We start from the raw sequence: 18,326 nt of genomic DNA, 5'->3' as shown, positions 1-18,326 counted from the left end.
CACAGAGACAGCACAGAGACAGCACAGAGACAGCACAGAGACAGAATAGAGACAGCACAGAGACAGAACAGAGACAGAACAGAGACAGAATAGAGACAGTACAGAGACAGAATAGAGACAGAATAGAGACAGTACAGAGACAGCACAGAGATAGAATAGAGACAGAACAGAGACAGAATAGAGACAGAACAGAGACTGAATAGAGACAGTTGTCCATTACAGTTAGTCACAGAGACAGTACCGAGTGATGCTACTCCTCAGCTTCCAGCCCCAGCCCTTTTGTTGCAGCATCGGTATTTACCGTGACATATTGACGACCTCAGGGTCGTGTTGTGTGACAAGGCTGTTGTTCCAGCCACCGCCAGCAGCCCTGGTCCTCTGTGTTCCAGTCAGCGTCTTGGCAGCCTCTCCTGCCCCCTTAATCACTGCTCCTCCGGGGGGCTGAGCCTCTCTGACGCTGGCCTCCTTAGAAAGAGCTTGGCATTTATCAGAGAGATGTCATTTCTGTAATTCATTGAGGGTCTCTCCGGGGGAGATGGAGTTGGCACAGGATGTGCCTGGACAGTTTTTTTTCTCTATCCGGCCGAAGCTTTGTAATACACCAGGCTGGCTACCCTGAATGGGGAACTCGACGTGGAAAAGGTCAGTCATTAAAACTAGATTTGATCTCAATGAGACTAAGCTGCAGAAATGAAGCATCACTGAGAAGTGGTTCAATGGTCAGCACATTCATGCTTTGGTACAGTTACAGAAATATAATAAATATTTGTTTTACTTAAAAGGATCAGTAAATTAAAATAGTAAAAAATAAATAAAAAACCTTGAATGAGTTGGTGTGTCCTTGTACTGTATGTAAAGGTGAAGTCAGAAGTTTACATACACCTCAGCCAAATACATTTAAACTCAGTTTTTCACAATTCCTGACATTTAATCCTAGTAAAAATTCCCTGTCTTAGGTCAGTTAGGATCACCACTTTATTTTAAGAATGTGAAATGTCAGAATAATAGTAGAGAGAATGATTTATTTCAGCTTTTATTTCTTTCATCACATTCCCAGTGGGTCAGACGTTAACATACACTCAATTAGTATTTGGTAGCATTGCCTTTAAATTGTTTAACTTGGGTCAAGCGTGTCGGGTAGCCGTCCACAAGCTTCCCACAATAAGTTGGGTGAATGTTGGCCCATTCCTCCTGACAGAGCTGGTGTAACTGAGTCAGGTTTGTAGGCCTCCTTGCTCGTACACGCTTTTTCAGTTCTGCCCACCAATTTTCTATAGGATTGAGGTCAGGGCTTTGTGATGGCCAATCAAAAACCTTAACTTTGTTGTCCTTAAGCCATTTTGCCACAAAATTTAAAGTATGCTTGGGGCCATTGTCCATTTTGTGTCCAATTTGTGTAGTGGTTGAAAAATAAGGTTTAATGACTCCAATATAAGTGTATGAAAACTTCCGCTGATATATATGGCTGTGATAAATACTGAGCTGATATATATGGCTGTTATATATGGCTGTGATAAATACTGAGCTGTTATATATGGCTGTGATAAATACTGAGCTGATATATATGGCTGTGATAAATACTGAGCTGATATATATGGCTGTGATAAATACTGAGCTGATATATATGGCTGTGATAAATACTGAGCTGATATATATGGCTGTGATAAATACTGAGCTGATATATATGGCTGTGATAAATACTGAGCTGATATATATGGCTGTGATAAATACTGAGCTGATATATATGGCTGTGATAAATACTGAGCTGATATATATGGCTGTGATAAATACTGAGCTGATATATATGGCTGTGATAAATACTGAGCTGATATATATGGCTGTGATAAATACTGAGCTGATATATATGGCTGTGATAAATACTGAGCTGATATATATGGCTGTGATAAATACTGAGCTGATATATATGGCTGTGATAAATACTGAGCTGATATATATGGCTGTGATAAATACTGAGCTGATATATATGGCTGTGATAAATACTGAGCTGATATATATGGCTGTGATAAATACTGAGCTGATATATATGGCTGTGATAAATACTGAGCTGATATATATGGCTGTGATAAATACTGAGCTGATATATATGGCTGATATACAGTGGGGAGAACAAGTATTTGATACACTGCCGATTTTGCAGGTTTTCCTACTTACAAAGCATGTAGAGGTCTGTAATTTTTATCATAGGTACACTTCAACTGTGAGAGACGGAATCTAAAACAAAAATCCAGAAAATCACATTGTGTGATTTTTAAATAATTAATTTGCATTTTATTGCATGACATAAGTATTTGATACATCAGAAAAGCAGAACTTAATATTTGGTACAGAAACCTTTGTTTGCAATTACAGAGCTCATACGTTTCCTGTAGTTCTTGACCATGTTTGCACACACTGCAGCAGGGATTTTGGCCCACTCCTCCATACAGACCTTCTCCAGATCCTTCAGGTTTCGGGGCTGTCGCTGGGCAATACGGACTTTCGGCTCCCTCCAAAGATTTTCTATTGGGTTCAGGTCTGGAGACTGGCTAGGCCACTCCAGGACCTTGAGATGCTTCTTACGGAGCCACTCCTTAGTTGCCCTGGCTGTGTGTTTCGTTTCGTTGTCATGCTGGAAGACCCAGCCACGACCCATCTTCAATGCTCTTACTGAGGGAAGGAGGTTGTTGGCCAAGATCTTGCGATACATGGCCCCATCCATCCTCCCCTCAATACGGTGCATTCGTCCTGACCCCTTTGCAGAAAAGCATCCCCAAAGAATGATGTTTCCACCTCCATGCTTCACGGTTGGGATGGGTTCTTGGGGTTGTACTCATCATCCTTCTTCCTCCAAACACGGCGAGTGGAGTTTAGACCAAAAAGCTCTATTTTTGTCTCATCAGACCACACGACCTTCTCCTATTCCTCCTCTGGATCATCCAGATGGTCATTGGCAAACTTCAGACGGGCCTGGACATGCGCTGGCTTGAGCAGGGGGACCTTGCATGCGCTGCAGGATTTTAATCCATGATGGCGTAGTGTGTTACTAATGGTTTTCTTTGAGACTGTGGTCCCAGCTCTCTTCAGGTCATTGACCAGGTCCTGCTGTGTAGTTCTGGGCTGATCCCTCACCTTCCTCATGATCATTGATGCCCCACGAGGTGAGATCTTGCATGGAGCTCCAGACCGAGGGTGATTGACCGTCATCTTGAACTTCTTCCATTTTCTAATAATTGCGCCAACAGTTGTTGCCTTCTCACCAAGCTGCTTGCCTATTGTCCTGTAGCCCATCCCAGCCTTGTGCAGGTCTACAATTTTATCCCTGATGTCCTTACACAGCTCTCTGGTCTTGGCCATTGTGGAGAGGTTGGAGTCTGTTTGATTGAGTGTGTGGACAGGTGTCTTTTATACAGGTAACGAGTTCAAACAGGTGCAGTTAATACAGTTAATGAGTGGAGAACAGGAGGGCTTCTTAAAGAAAAACTAACAGGTCTGTGAGAGCCGGAATTCTTACTGGTTGGTAGGTGATCAAATACTTATGTCATGTAATAAAATGCAAATTAATTACTTAAAAATCATACAATGTGATTTTCTGGATTTTTGTTTTAGATTTCGTCTCTCACAGTTGAAGTGTACCTATGATAAAAATTACAGACCTCTACATGCTTTGTAAGTAGGAAAACCTGCAAAATCGGCAGTGTATCAAATACTTGTTCTCCCCACTGTATATGGCTGTGATAAATACTGAGCTGATATATATGGCTGTTATAAATACTGAGCTGATATATATGGCTGATATATACGGCTGTTATAAATACTGAGCTGATATATATGGCTGATATATATGGCTGTGATAAATACTGAGCTGATATATATGGCTGTTATAAATACTGAGCTGATATATATGGCTGTGATAAATACTGAGCTGATATATATGGCTGTGATAAATACTGAGCTGATATATATGGCTGATATATATGGCTGTGATAAATACTGAGCTGATATATATGGCTGTTATAAATACTGAGCTGATATATATGGCTGATATATACGGCTGTTATAAATACTGAGCTGATATATATGGCTGATATATATGGCTGTGATAAATACTGAGCTGATATATATGGCTGTTATAAATACTGAGCTGATATATATGGCTGATATAAATACTGAGCTGATATATATGGCTGTGATAAATACTGAGCTGATATATATGGCTGATATATATGGCTGTTATAAATACTGAGCTGATATATATGGCTGATATATATGGCTGTGATAAATACTGAGCTGATATATATGGCTGTGATAAATACTGAGCTGATATATATGGCTGTTATAAATACCGAGCTGATATATATGGCTGATATATATGGCTGTGATAAATACTGAGCTGATATATATGGCTGTGATAAATACTGAGCTGATATATATGGCTGATATATATGTATGTGATAAATACTGAGCTGATATATATGGCTGTGATAAATACTGAGCTCATATATATGGCTGTGATAAATACTGAGCTGATATATATGGCTGTTATAAATACTGAGCTGATATATATGGCTGATATATATGGCTGTGATAAATACTGAGCTGATATATATGGCCGTGATAAATACTGAGCTGATATATATGGCTGTGATAAATACTGAGCTGATATATATGGCTGTGATAAATACTGAGCTCATATATATGGCTGTGATAAATACTGAGCTGATATATATGGCTGTGATAAATACTGAGCTGATATATATGGCTGATATATATGGCTGTGATAAATACTGAGCTGATATATATGGCTGATATATATGGCTGTGATAAATACTGAGCTCATATATATGGCTGTGATAAATACTGAGCTGATATATATGGCTGTGATAAATACTGAGCTGATATATATGGCTGATATATATGGCTGTGATAAATACTGAGCTGATATATATGGCTGTTATATATGGCTGTGATAAATACTGAGCTGATATATATGGCTGTTATATATGGCTGTGATACATACTGAGCTGATATATATGGCTGTGATAAATACTGAGCTGATATATATGGCTGATATATATACTGAGCTGATATATATGGCTGATATATATGGCTGTGATAAATACTGAGCTGATATATATGGCTGATATATATGGCTGTGATAAATACTGAGCTGATATATATGGCTGTTATAAATACTGAGCTGATATATATGGCTGTGATAAATACTGAGCTGATATATATGGCTGTGATAAATACTGAGCTGATATATATGGCTGATATATATGGCTGTGACAAATACTGAGCTGATATATATGGCTGTGATAAATACTGAGATGATATATATGGCTGTGATAAATACTGAGCTGATATATATGTCTGTGATAAATACTGAGCTGATATATATGGCTGTGATAAATACTGAGCTGATATATATGGCTGTGATAAATACTGAGCTGATATATATGGCTGATATATATGGCTGATATATATGGCTGTGATAAATACTGAGCTGATATATATGGCTGATATATATGGCTGTGATACATACTGAGCTGATATATATGGCTGTGATAAATACTGAGCTGATATATATGGCTGTTATAAATACTGAGCTGATATATATGGCTGTTATATATGGCTGATATATATGGCTGTTATAAATACTGAGCTGATATATATGGCTGTGATAAATACTGAGCTGATATATATGGCTGTTATAAACTGAGCTGATATATATGGCTGTTATATATGGCTGATATATATGGCTGTTATAAATACTGAGCTGATATATATGGCTGTGATAAATACTGAGCTGATATATATGGCTGTGATAAATACTGAGCTGATATATATGGCTGTTATATATGGCTGTGCTGGCAATAATAATAGGGATAAGAAGAAGAAATGTTTTGCATTTAACATAATGTCCATTCACATAATTATTTATGTTAATTTGTGCCTGATATCTTTTATTTTAATTGGTCCAGTTCAATAAATGTGGTCAAGATGAGATGAAATCATTTGATTAGGAATGTTATGTAACTATGACTACCACGTCAGTGCTCAGACAATGTTATTACTGCAGAAAGAAAAGGGGGAGGGGTTTAAAGGGCTTCAGTCATTTTGCTCAAATGAAGCCAGTAGAGACCAGGATCAAAAAATACCTACATCTTATAAAATACAATCCTCTCTACTTCTCTCTGTGTTCGTATTGTTTCCCTGTCCTCTGAACTACATCATATATAATACAATCCTCTCTTCTTCTCTCTGTGTTCGTATTGTTTTCCTGTCCTCTGAACTACATCATATATAATACAATCCTCTCTTCTTCTCTCTGTGTTCGTATTGTTTTCCTGTCCTCTGAACTACATCATATATAATACAATCCTCTCTTCTTCTCTCTGTGTTCGTGTTGTTTTCCTGTCCTCTGAACTACATCATATATAATACAATCCTCTCTTCTTCTCTCTGTGTTCGTATTGTTTTCCTGTCCTCTGAACTACATCATATATAATACAATCCTCTCTTCTTCTCTCTGTGTTCGTATTGTTTTCCTGTCCTCTGAACTAAATCATATATAATACAATCCTCTCTTCTTCTCTCTGTGTTCGTATTGTTTTCCTGTCCTCTGAACTACATCATATATAATACAATCCTCTCTTCTTCTCTCTGTGTTCGTATTGTTTTCCTGTCCTCTGAACTACATCATATATAATACAATCCTCTCTTCTTCTCTCTGTGTTCGTATTGTTTTCCTGTCCTCTGAACTACATCATATATAATACAATCCTCTCTACTTCTCTCTGTGTTCGTATTGTTTTCCTGTCCTCTGAACTACATCATATATAATACAATCCTCTCTTCTTCTCTCTGTGTTCGTATTGTTTTCCTGTCCTCTGAACTACATCATATATAATACAATCCTCTCTACTTCTCTCTGTGTTCGTATTGTTTTCCTGTCCTCTGAACTACATCATATATAATACAATCCTCTCTTCTTCTCTCTGTGTTCGTATTGTTTTCCTGTCCTCTGAACTACATCATATATAATACAATCCTCTCTTCTTCTCTCTGTGTTCGTATTGTTTTCCTGTCCTCTGAACTATATCATAAATAATACAATCCTCTCTTCTTCTCTCTGTGTTCGTATTGTTTTCCTGTCCTCTGAACTACATCATATATAATACAATCCCCTCTTCTCTCTGTGTTCGTATTGTTTTCCTGTCCTCTGAACTACATCGTATATAATACAATCCTCTCTTCTTCTCTCTGTGTTCGTGTTGTTTTCCTGTCGAACATTTAGTTAGAGGAAACGCCTGTTGGTGGCTGCTTTAAATAGATGCAATTAGTAAGAAGCATGTGATATTTAATCACTCTGCACCAATTAGAGTCTCATCAAGTAGTGTCCAAGAGGCAGCACGCTCTCCTCTTTATATATACATACACACACACACACACACACACACACACACACACACACACACACACACACACACACCACACTCACACACACCTGTGGAACAGTGTAATATGAAGTTAAATCAGGAGGGGAGAACTGTAAACCTGTTATTGCAGTTTAACATACTCAGAAGGTTTATTGAAGACAGAGGCCATCTCTAGCCTCCATAGTTTATGCACTAGGCAGAACGTGTGTGATTAAAGAAGAGACCTTTCTATAGCATAAAAACATTCCACTTGACGTATTTAGGAGACAGGTGGTAAGTGGTGATGTCTGTACACTCAGTAGACCAAACCAGGACTAGAAGTACATCTTCTGAAGTCTTCTGTATAACTCTGATCACAAGCTTTGTGTCTATAGGACAACTACTGCAAAATAACCTTCTAATCTTACCTTAATATTCATTTTAATATTCAACGTTTATTTTGTTATGTGACAAGGAACCTCATTTGGAGGTTAAGCAAACGTTCAAACGGTATTTTCAGCTTTACGACAGCATGGCCGGTGTGTTGTTTAAAACCTTTTGTCAATAGGGGGAGCTGTTAGCACTATTTCTTTTTTTACATTTCCAAATTAAACTGCCTCGTACTCAATTCTTGCTCGTACAATATGCATATTATTATTACTATTGGATAGAAAACAATCTCTAGTTTCTAAAACCGTTTGAATTATGTCTGTGGGTGAACCAGAACTCTTTCTACAGCGAAACTCATGACAGGACATGCGAAGCTCTGAAAAATAGTCTCTGATTTCGGATCAGTTTAAAACTCTGTGTGTGCCCTATGGCTTGACATGAACTGCACCCGCCTTCCCCTGGATGTCAGTAACCAATGAGAAGTGGAATGGTCTCTCTACGTGTTTCTCAGAGTTTATAAAACGGAATGGAGTGAGATGTCCCTTCTTTTCGACGCTCGCCAGGACGCAAGGGAGGACATCAGAATCGCATGCTCAAAAGCTCTCGTTATTGATCAAAGATATATCCGTCTGTGATTTAATTCGATACAGGTGTTAGAAACATCATAACGAAGTTATTTGAAACCGATTTATATCAGTTTATGCGAGTATATTGCTATTTTTCTGAATTTCCTTAGTATTGCGTTTGAGGATTTGGGCATGTGTGTGCCGTGTAGCTATCGTTAGCTGCTAGTTCTGAAGTTGAGGAGGTCGTTTTACAACAAAGCAACGATTCTTTTGGACAAAGGACACATTGCCCAAGATACTGATGGAAGCTCGTCCAAAAGTAAGAGTTATTTATAATTTTATTCCGTATTTATGTGGAAAAATGTAAACGCAGTTGTCAGCCATTTTTTGCGGCACTAGTCTGGCTGTAACTCACAATGTATGTCTAGTAACGTACATTTTAAAAATCTAAATCAGCGGTTGCATTAATAACCAATGCATCTTTCATTAGCTGTCCAACCTGTATTTTTTTAGTCAATCTAATCGATAAATAATCGTAAACTTAGGTGCCCTTCCAAGATGGCGCCGGATAGAATGCATGCCATGTTTTGACTGATTACATAGCATAACCACGATTTGTGATGCTAAATATGCACATTTTCGAACAAACTCTATATGCATTGTGTAATATGATGTTACAGGACTGTCATCTGAAGAATTCTGAGAAGGTTAGTGAAAAAATTAATATATTTTGGTGGCGATAACGTTATCGCCCCTTTTGCCTTGATTTAATGCTGGTGTGATGTTAGCTCATGTGGTATGCTAATATAACGATATATTGTGTTTTCGCTGTAAAACACTTAGAAAATCTGAAATATTGTCTCGATTCACAAGATCTGTGTCTTTCGATTGCTGTAGGCTGTGTATTTTTCAGAAATGTTTTAGGATGAGTATTTTGGTAATTGACGTCGGTCTCTGTAATTATTCCGGCTGCTTCCAACGCTATTTCAGATTGCAGCTGCAATGTAGAAATGTGATTTATACCTGAAATATGCACATTTTTCTAAAAAAACATATCCTATACCATAAATATGTTATCAGACTGTCATCTTATGAAGTTGTTTCTTGGTTAGTGGCTATATATATCTTTATTTAGTCGAATTAGTGATAGCTACTGATGGAGTAAACTCCCTCACGACGCCAGGTCAGCGGAGTCAATCACCACCTTCCGGAGACACCTGAAACCCCACCTCTTTAAGGAATACCTAGGATAGGATAAAGTAATCCTTCTAACCCCCCCCCCCCCTTAAAAGAGTTAGATGCACTATTGTAAAGTGGTTGTTCCACTGGATATCATAAGGTGAATGCACCAATTTGTAAGTCGCTCTGGATAAGAGCGTCTGCTAAATGACTTAAATGTAAATGTAAATGAGTAAAAAACTGGTGGAGTAAAAAAAGTGGTGTCTTTTGCTAACGTGGTTAGCTAATAGATTTACATATTGTGTCTTCCCTGTAAAACATTTTAAAAATCAGAAATGATGGCTGGATTCACAAGATCTGTATCTTTCATCTGGTGTCTTGGACTTGTGATTTAATGATATTTAGATGCTTGTATTTACTTGTGACGCTATGCTAGGCTATGCTAGTCAGCTTTTTTACTGTGGGGGGTGCTCCCGGATCCGGGATTGGGAGGAACTAGAAGTTAACGATAGGCATGGCCGGTGTGTTGTTTTACTACGGCGTGGCCGGTGTGTTGTTTTACTACGGCGTGGCCGGTGTGTTGTTTTACTACGGCGTGGCCGGTGTGTTGTTTTACTACGGCGTGGCCGGTGTGTTGTTTTACTACGGCGTGGCCGGTGTGTTGTCTTACTACGGCACGGCCGGTGTGTTGTTTTACTACGGCACGGCCGGTGTGTTGTCTTACTACGGCACGGCCGGTGTGTTGTCTTACTACGGCACGGCCGGTGTGTTGTCTTACTACGGCACGGCCGGTGTGTTGTCTTACTACGGCACGGCCGGTGTGTTGTCTTACTACGGCACGGCCGGTGTGTTGTCTTACTACGGCACGGCCGGTGTGTTGTTTTACTACGGCACGGCCGGTGTGTTGTTTTACTACGGCACGGCCGGTGTGTTGTTTTACTACGGCGCGGCCGGTGTGTTGTTTTACTACGGCGCGGCCGGTGTGTTGTTTTACTACGGCGCGGCCGGTGTGTTGTTTTACTACGGCGCGGCCGGTGTGTTGTTTTACTACGGCGCGGCCGGTGTGTTGTTTTACTACGGCGCGGCCGGTGTGTTGTTTTACTACGGCGCGGCCGGTGTGTTGTTTTACTACGGCGCGGCCGGTGTGTTGTTTTACTACGGCGCGGCCGGTGTGTTGTTTTACTACGGCGCGGCCGGTGTGTTGTTTTACTACGGCGCGGCCGGTGTGTTGTTTTACTACGGCGTGGCCGGTGTGTTGTTTTACTACGGCGTGGCCGGTGTGTTGTTTTACTACGGCGTGGCCGGTGTGTTGTTTTACTACGGCGTGGCCGGTGTGTTGTTTTACTACGGCGTGGCCGGTGTGTTGTTTTACTCCGGCGTGGCCGGTGTGTTGTTTTACTACGGCGTGGCCGGTGTGTTGTTTTACAACGGCGTGGCCGGTGTGTTGTTTTACTACGGCTTGGCCGGTGTGTTGTTTTACTACGGCATGGCCGGTGTGTTGTTTTACTACTGCGTGGCCGGTGTGTTGTTTTACTACGGCGTGGCCGGTGTGTTGTTTTACTACGGCGTGGCCGGTGTGTTGTTTTACTACGGCGTGGCCGGTGTGTTGTTTTACTACGGCGTGGCCGGTGTGTTGTTTTACTACGGCGTGGCCGGTGTGTTGTTTTACTACGGCGTGGCCGGTGTGTTGTTTTACTACTGCGTGGCCGGTGTGTTGTTTTACTACGGCGTGGCCGGTGTGTTGTTTTACTACGGCGTGGCCGGTGTGTTGTTTTACTACGGCGTGGCCGGTGTGTTGTTTTACTACGGCGTGGCCGGTGTGTTGTTTTACTACGGCGTGGCCGGTGTGTTGTTTTACTACGGCGTGGCCCGGTGTGTTGTTTTACTACGGCGTGGCCCGGTGTGTTGTTTTACTACGGCGTGGCCCGGTGTGTTGTTTAACGACGGCATGGCCGGTGTGTTGTTTTACTACGGCATGGCCGGTGTGTTGTTTTACTACGGCGTGGCCGGTGTGTTGTTTTACTACGGCGTGGCCGGTGTGTTGTTTTACTACGGCATGGCCGGTGTGTTGTTTTACTACGGCATGGCCGGTGTGTTGTTTTACTACGGCATGGCCGGTGTGTTGTTTTACTACGGCATGGCCGGTGTGTTGTTTTACTACGGTATGGCCGGTGTGTTGTTTTACTACGGCATGGCCGGTGTGTTGTTTTACGACGGCATGGCCGGTGTGTTGTTTTACTACGGCATGGCCGGTGTGTTGTTTTACGACGGCATGGCCGGTGTGTTGTTTAACGTCGGCATAACTCTGTTTCCTGTCATCTCTGTAATAACTGGAGTCATAACGATGTGGTCCTCTTCCTGAGACAGAGGACTCTAACTCTGTTTCCTGTCATCTCTGTGCGTGTGAAGGTGTCCGTCAGACTATTTAACCCTGAGTCATCACAACAACAGACGTGACACACCGTAACATCAGGGCTGTCCAGGCCATAAGGGTCATGTTCACTATGTACACAGACTGGAAACACACAGCTGGCTGACTGCTTCTCTGTTCTTAAAGGGCCAGTCAATCAGAGGGTCTGGAAAACCTCCTGGGCTCACCTAGTCTCTCTGACCACGTATATTCACACCTACATTAACTACAACACCTCTGTCTCTAGGTCTCTCTCTTAGTTATCTTACGCATATCAGGTTGTCAAAAGTATATTTAAAAGTATATTTCTTAACTTTCAGCATATACTGTCCTCATCAATGTAAATATCAATAGCTCCGCCTTTCACAGCAGACAGGGAGTAATCTAGAATAGATCGATAAGAGGGAATAATTACAGAACAGAACAGTATGTGGACTAGAGATAAGATCAGAAAACCTACATCAGTCAGATCAGCACTATGACAACTACTGACCAGGACCCTCTTAGGTACAACACTAGAGACGACCCATGAAGTGTGACCAGGACCCTCTTAGTTACAACACTAGAGACGACCCATGAAGTGTGACCAGGACCCTCTTAGGTATGACACTAGAGACGACCCATGAAGTGTGACCAGGATCCTCTTAGGTACAACACAAGAGACAACCCATGAAGTGTGACCAGGACCCTCTTAGGTACAACACTAGAGACGACCCATGAAGTGTGACCAGGACCCTCTTAGTTACGACACTAGAGACGACCCATGAAGTGTGACCAGGACCCTCTTAGGTACGACACTAGAGACGACCCATGAAGTGTGACCAGGACCCTCTTAGGTACGACACTAGACACGACCCATGAAGTGTGACCAGGACCCTCTTAGGTACAACACTAGAGACGACCCATGAAGTGTGACCAGGACCCTCTTAGGTACAACACTAGAGACGACCCATGAAGTGTGACTGGAAAACCCTTTAATGTCATGACAACTCTTCCTCTTCATCACGTGGAAGGTCATGTTGTCCAACAGTGGAACACAGTAAATACTGAACAGCTGTCCTCTCACACAGATCCAGGCTCAGAGGTATAATTCACCATATTGGGATAGCACAGTAATCTGATGCAGTGATTGGAGGTTAGTTTTGGTCCTTGTAGTCCTCAGAACAATCTGATGCAGTGATTGGAGGTTAGTTTTGGTACTTGTAGTCCTCAGAACAATCTGATGCAGTGATTGGAGGTTAGTTTGGGTCCTTGTAGTCCTCAGAACAATCTGATGCAGTGATTGGAGGTTAGTTTTGGTCCTTGTAGTCCTCAGAACAATCTGATGCAGTGATTGGAGGTTAGTTTTGGTCCTTGTAGTCCTCAGAACAATCTGATGCAGTGATTGGAGGTTAATTTCTCCAGCCGTAGCATCTATTGTTCTTCAACAGTTACAGTCAAATGTTACCAAATCATCAACAATCATATCAGACTTCTAAAGTCTGGTTTTCACGTTGGTTAAAACTGCCCCAAAATGTCAACATTTCAAAAGATTCCTAAATTAAATCAATACAAGAGAAAAACAATTGAAGGGAATTTAAAACAAGGGAATTTAGGCTTTACCAAATTACATACAAACAGTTTTAGTACACATTTTACACTGCTCTTCCAGCTTTTAGTGGAGCCTTTACATGCTATATGCTTGTTAAAACTATAACGTTGAAATAGAACAACAATACGTTGAAATACAACAACGATACGTTGAAATACAACAACGATACGTTGAAATATAACAACGATACGTTGAAATATAACAACGATACGTCGAAATATAACAACGATACGTCGAAATATAACAACGATACGTCGAAATATAACAACGATACGTCGAAATATAACAACGATACGTCGAAATATAACAACGATACGTCGAAATATAACAACGATACGTCGAAATATAACAACGATACGTCGAAATATAACAACGATACGTCGAAATATAACAACGATACGTCGAAATATAACAACGATACGTCGAAATATAACAACAATACGTCGAAATATAACAACAATACGTTGAAATATAACAACAATACGTTGAAATATAACAACAATACGTTGAAATATAACAATACGTTGAAATATAACAACAATACATTGAAATATAACAACAATACGTTGAAATATAACAACAATATATTGAAATATAACAACAATACATTGAAATATAACAACAATACGTTGAAATATAACAACAATACGTTGAAATATAACAACAATACGTTGAAATATAACAACAATATGTTGAAATATAACACTGCAAAATGAACTGCTGTGGAGAGTTTATTAACATAACATCTTGAAGTATTAATATTTCATCCACTTCAAAGTCAAAAAACACATTATTTACATGTCAAAAGGTTTTAATAAAAATATCTTATAATTACAATAGTCTATTTGAGCATAATAGATATTTTCCTCCACCTAGAGCATCTGTTTCTACATAGACAATCTGAATTGTCTCCGGTCATTTGGTCCTCTTTACAATATGAAACATGTTTATCTCAGGGGGAAAAACCTTGTTCGACACAAATCATCTATTTTAAACAATAGATCTCAAAACATGTACAATTATTTTACAATTTAGTAAAAGTTCCACACTGTAGGTTTTAGTTATTTTTATTTTATAAACCGGTATTTGTTGTTCAACAAGCTCTAGTTTCTAGCAAGACCTCACAACAAGGGATTCTTCATCCACCCGTTTAGATTGTAATAGGATTTAACATATAAAGTTAAGGGAAGTTATGGGCCAGTTGAACGTATCTTTAGTTTGTTTCTAATAAACGTGTTATAAATAGGGTTTTATTTGCCCTAGCAGGTTCTCCAGCGGGGGCGGGGGGGGTCCCCCTGTGTGATAAAGCTTTGTGTGGCTGGCTGAGATTCCCTGGCTGGAGGCTGAGGCTGAGCTGGCTGTGGACTGGAGCAGCTCTCCCGTGCTCTGCTCTCGGCTCTGCTCTCAGCTCTGTGCACCGAAACCGCTCTGCACACCTGTGGACAGAATGAATAGAGGGGGTGTGTGAACGGTCTGCTCCAGACTGACTGGCGCCGCCGACACAACACAGGGCTTCATCAACAAGCCCAAAACAAACGGACCGGCTCAGACAACTAACTTACAGTATACCACAAACACAGCTGCCTGCCTGCCTGCCTGCCTGCCTGCCTGCCTGTCTGTCTGTCTGTCTGTCTGCCTGTCTGTCTGCCTGTCAGCCTGTCTGGGTCTCAGAGCCTTACAGCTAACGTAACCAGGCCCTGCTTCTCATTTACAGGCAGATGACCTTTAACCCTCTGCTTGGAATGTTGCTACACAAGAGGACAGTTATTGTGCAACACACAGCTGGCTCCTGGGTGTTGTCAATAATCAGGTTCCTCAATGACACTCTGTCTACTGTCTACTGCTACTGTCTACTGCTACTGCAAGTCACAGTTTAATAGCTGAAACCACAGCAACAACACTAGGACTACTCATAATAATAATAATAATACTGCTACTACTACTACTATCAATAAAACTAATAATAATAATACTATGACTACTACTCATAATAATAATAATAATAACAATAATACTGCTACTACTATCAATAATACTACTACTACTACTCATAATAACAATACTGATACTACTACTACTACTACTACTACCAATAATAATAATAACAATAATACTGCTACTACTACTACTACTACTACTACTACTACCAATAATAACAATAATAATAATACTGCTAGTACTACTACTACTCATAATAATAATAATACTGCTAGTACTACTCCTACTCATAATAATAATACTGCTACTAATACTACTACTACTACTCATAATAACAATACTACTACTACTACTACTACTACTACTCATAATAACAATACTGCTACTAATACTACTACTACTACTCATAATAACAATACTACTACTACTACTACTACTACTACTCATAATAACAATACTGCTACGACTACTACTCCTACTACTACCAATAATAATAATAACAATAATACTGCTACTACTACTACTACAACTACCAATAATAACAATAATAATAATACTGCTAGTACTACTCATAATAATAATAATAATGATAGTACTACTCATAATACTAATACTGCTAGTACTACTCATAATAATAATAATGATAGTACTACTCATAATAATACTACTACTCATAATAATAATACTGCTAGTACCACTCATAATAATAATACTGCTAGTACTACTCATAATACTAATACTGCTAGTACTACTCATAATAATAATACTGCTAGTACTACTCATAATAATAATACTGCAGGTACTACTCATAATAATAATACTGCAGGTACTACTCATAATACTAATACTGCTAGTACTACTCATAATAATAATACTGCTAGTACTACTCATAATAATAATACTGCTAGTACTACTCATAATAATAATACTGCTAGTACTACTCATAATAATAATACTGCTAGTACTACTCATAATAATAATACTGCCAGTACAACTCATAATAATAATACTGCTAGTACTACTCATAATAATAATACTGCTAGTACTACTCATACTAATAATACTGCTAGTACTACTCATACTAATAATACTGCTAGTACTACTCATACTAATAATACTGCTAGTACTACTCATAATACTAATACTGCTAGTACTACTCATAATACTAATACTGCTAGTACTACTCATACTAATACTAATCCTGGTGAAATGAAGGTCTATTTCATTGAAGAGAACACACACATTGTGAAGCAGATTTAAACCAGAATAATAGGATCCTACTCACCATTTCTCAGCGACACAAAACGGAGTCCTCCTATTGGCCTGTTGACATCCTCTGAAATAAGGGGGAAGAGAATGAACACTACCCTGCAGTCTATGAGTCAGGTAAGGGGACACAAACCACGAGCTATACAGAGAATGAACACTACCCTGCAGTCTATGAGTCAGGTAAGGGGACATAAACCACGAGCTATACAGAGAATGAACACTACCCTGCAGTCTGAGTCAGGTAAGGGGACATAAACCACGAGCTATACAGAGAATGAACACTACCCTGCAGTCTATGAGTCAGGTAAGGGGACATAAACCACGAGCTATACAGAGAATGAATATTACCCTGCAGTCTATGAGTCAGGTAAGGGGACATAAACCACGAGCTATACAGAGAATGAACACTACCCTGCAGTCTATGAGTCAGGTAAGGGGACATAAACCACGAGCTATACAGAGAATGAACACTACCCTGCAGTCTATGAGTCAGGTAAGGGGACACAAACCACGAGCTATACAGAGAATAAACACTACCCTGCAGTCTATGAGTCAGGTAAGGGGACACAAACCACGAGCTATACAGAGAATAAACACTACCCTGCAGTCTATGAGTCAGGTAAGGGGACACAAACCACGAGCTATACAAAGAATGAACACTACCCTGCAGTCTATGAGTCAGATAAGGGGACACAAACCACGAGCTATACAGAGAGTGAACCAGGTGACGTGTTGACTCCATGACAGGACCCTTCACCACAACACAACTTATCATCTGATCTGAGAGCATCGCAGCAGGACCACAACACATGACCTTAAGCACAACACAACTTATCATCTGATCTGAGAGCATCGCAGCAGGACCACAACAGAGGACCCTTCACCACAACACAACTTATCATCTGATCTGAGAGCATCACAGCAGGACCACAACAGAGGACCTAAAGCACAACACAACTTAACATCTGATCTGAGAGCATCACAGCAGGACCACAACAGACTACAGACTCCTTCACCTAAAGCACAGGGGTTCTGTCTTTCACATGCACCAACCACTGCCACTAGAAATGATCTATTATGCCTTTCAATAACATGTGTCTGTCAATACGATGTTTCAATAACATGTGTCTGTCAATACGATGTTTCAATAACATGTGTCTGTCAATACGATGTTTCAATAACATGTTTCTCTGTCAATACGATGTGTCAATAACATGTCTCTGTCAATACGATGTTTCAATAACATGTGTCTGTCAATACGATGTTTCAATAACATGTGTCTCTGTCAATAAGATGTTTCAATAACATGTGTCTGTCAATACGATGTCTCAATAACATGTGTCTCTGTCAATACGATGTTTCAATAACATGTCTGTCACGTTCCTGACCTATTTCTGTTAGTTTGTTTTATGTGTTAGTTGGTCAGGACGTGAGTTTGGGTGGTTCTGTAACGGTTTTCCTCCTCCTCTTCATCCGAAGAGGAGGAGCAGGGATTGAACCAAAATGCAGCGGATTGTGAAGACATAATGATTTATTAAAGTAAAGACGGAAAAAACACGAAA

General features: G+C 40.0%; 1 long non-coding RNA gene across 1 annotated transcript; it reads right to left on the bottom strand.

Moving 5' to 3' along the window:
- Positions 1–14,270: 14,270 nt before the first annotated feature.
- LOC139572822 (uncharacterized) lies at positions 14,271–16,888 on the bottom strand. The gene is made up of 2 exons (XR_011674496.1): positions 16,781–16,888; positions 14,271–14,993 (listed from the first exon to the last, which is right to left on the bottom strand). It is a non-coding gene; the product is annotated as an uncharacterized lncRNA (long non-coding RNA).
- Positions 16,889–18,326: the final 1,438 nt, after the last annotated feature.

The sequence above is a fragment of the Salvelinus alpinus genome, chromosome 4 (assembly GCF_045679555.1).
Source record: "Salvelinus alpinus chromosome 4, SLU_Salpinus.1, whole genome shotgun sequence".
NCBI lineage: Eukaryota > Metazoa > Chordata > Actinopteri > Salmoniformes > Salmonidae > Salvelinus > Salvelinus alpinus.
The sequence above is the reverse complement of the archived record's forward strand: the minus strand, read 5'-3'. Positions and strand labels throughout refer to the sequence as shown.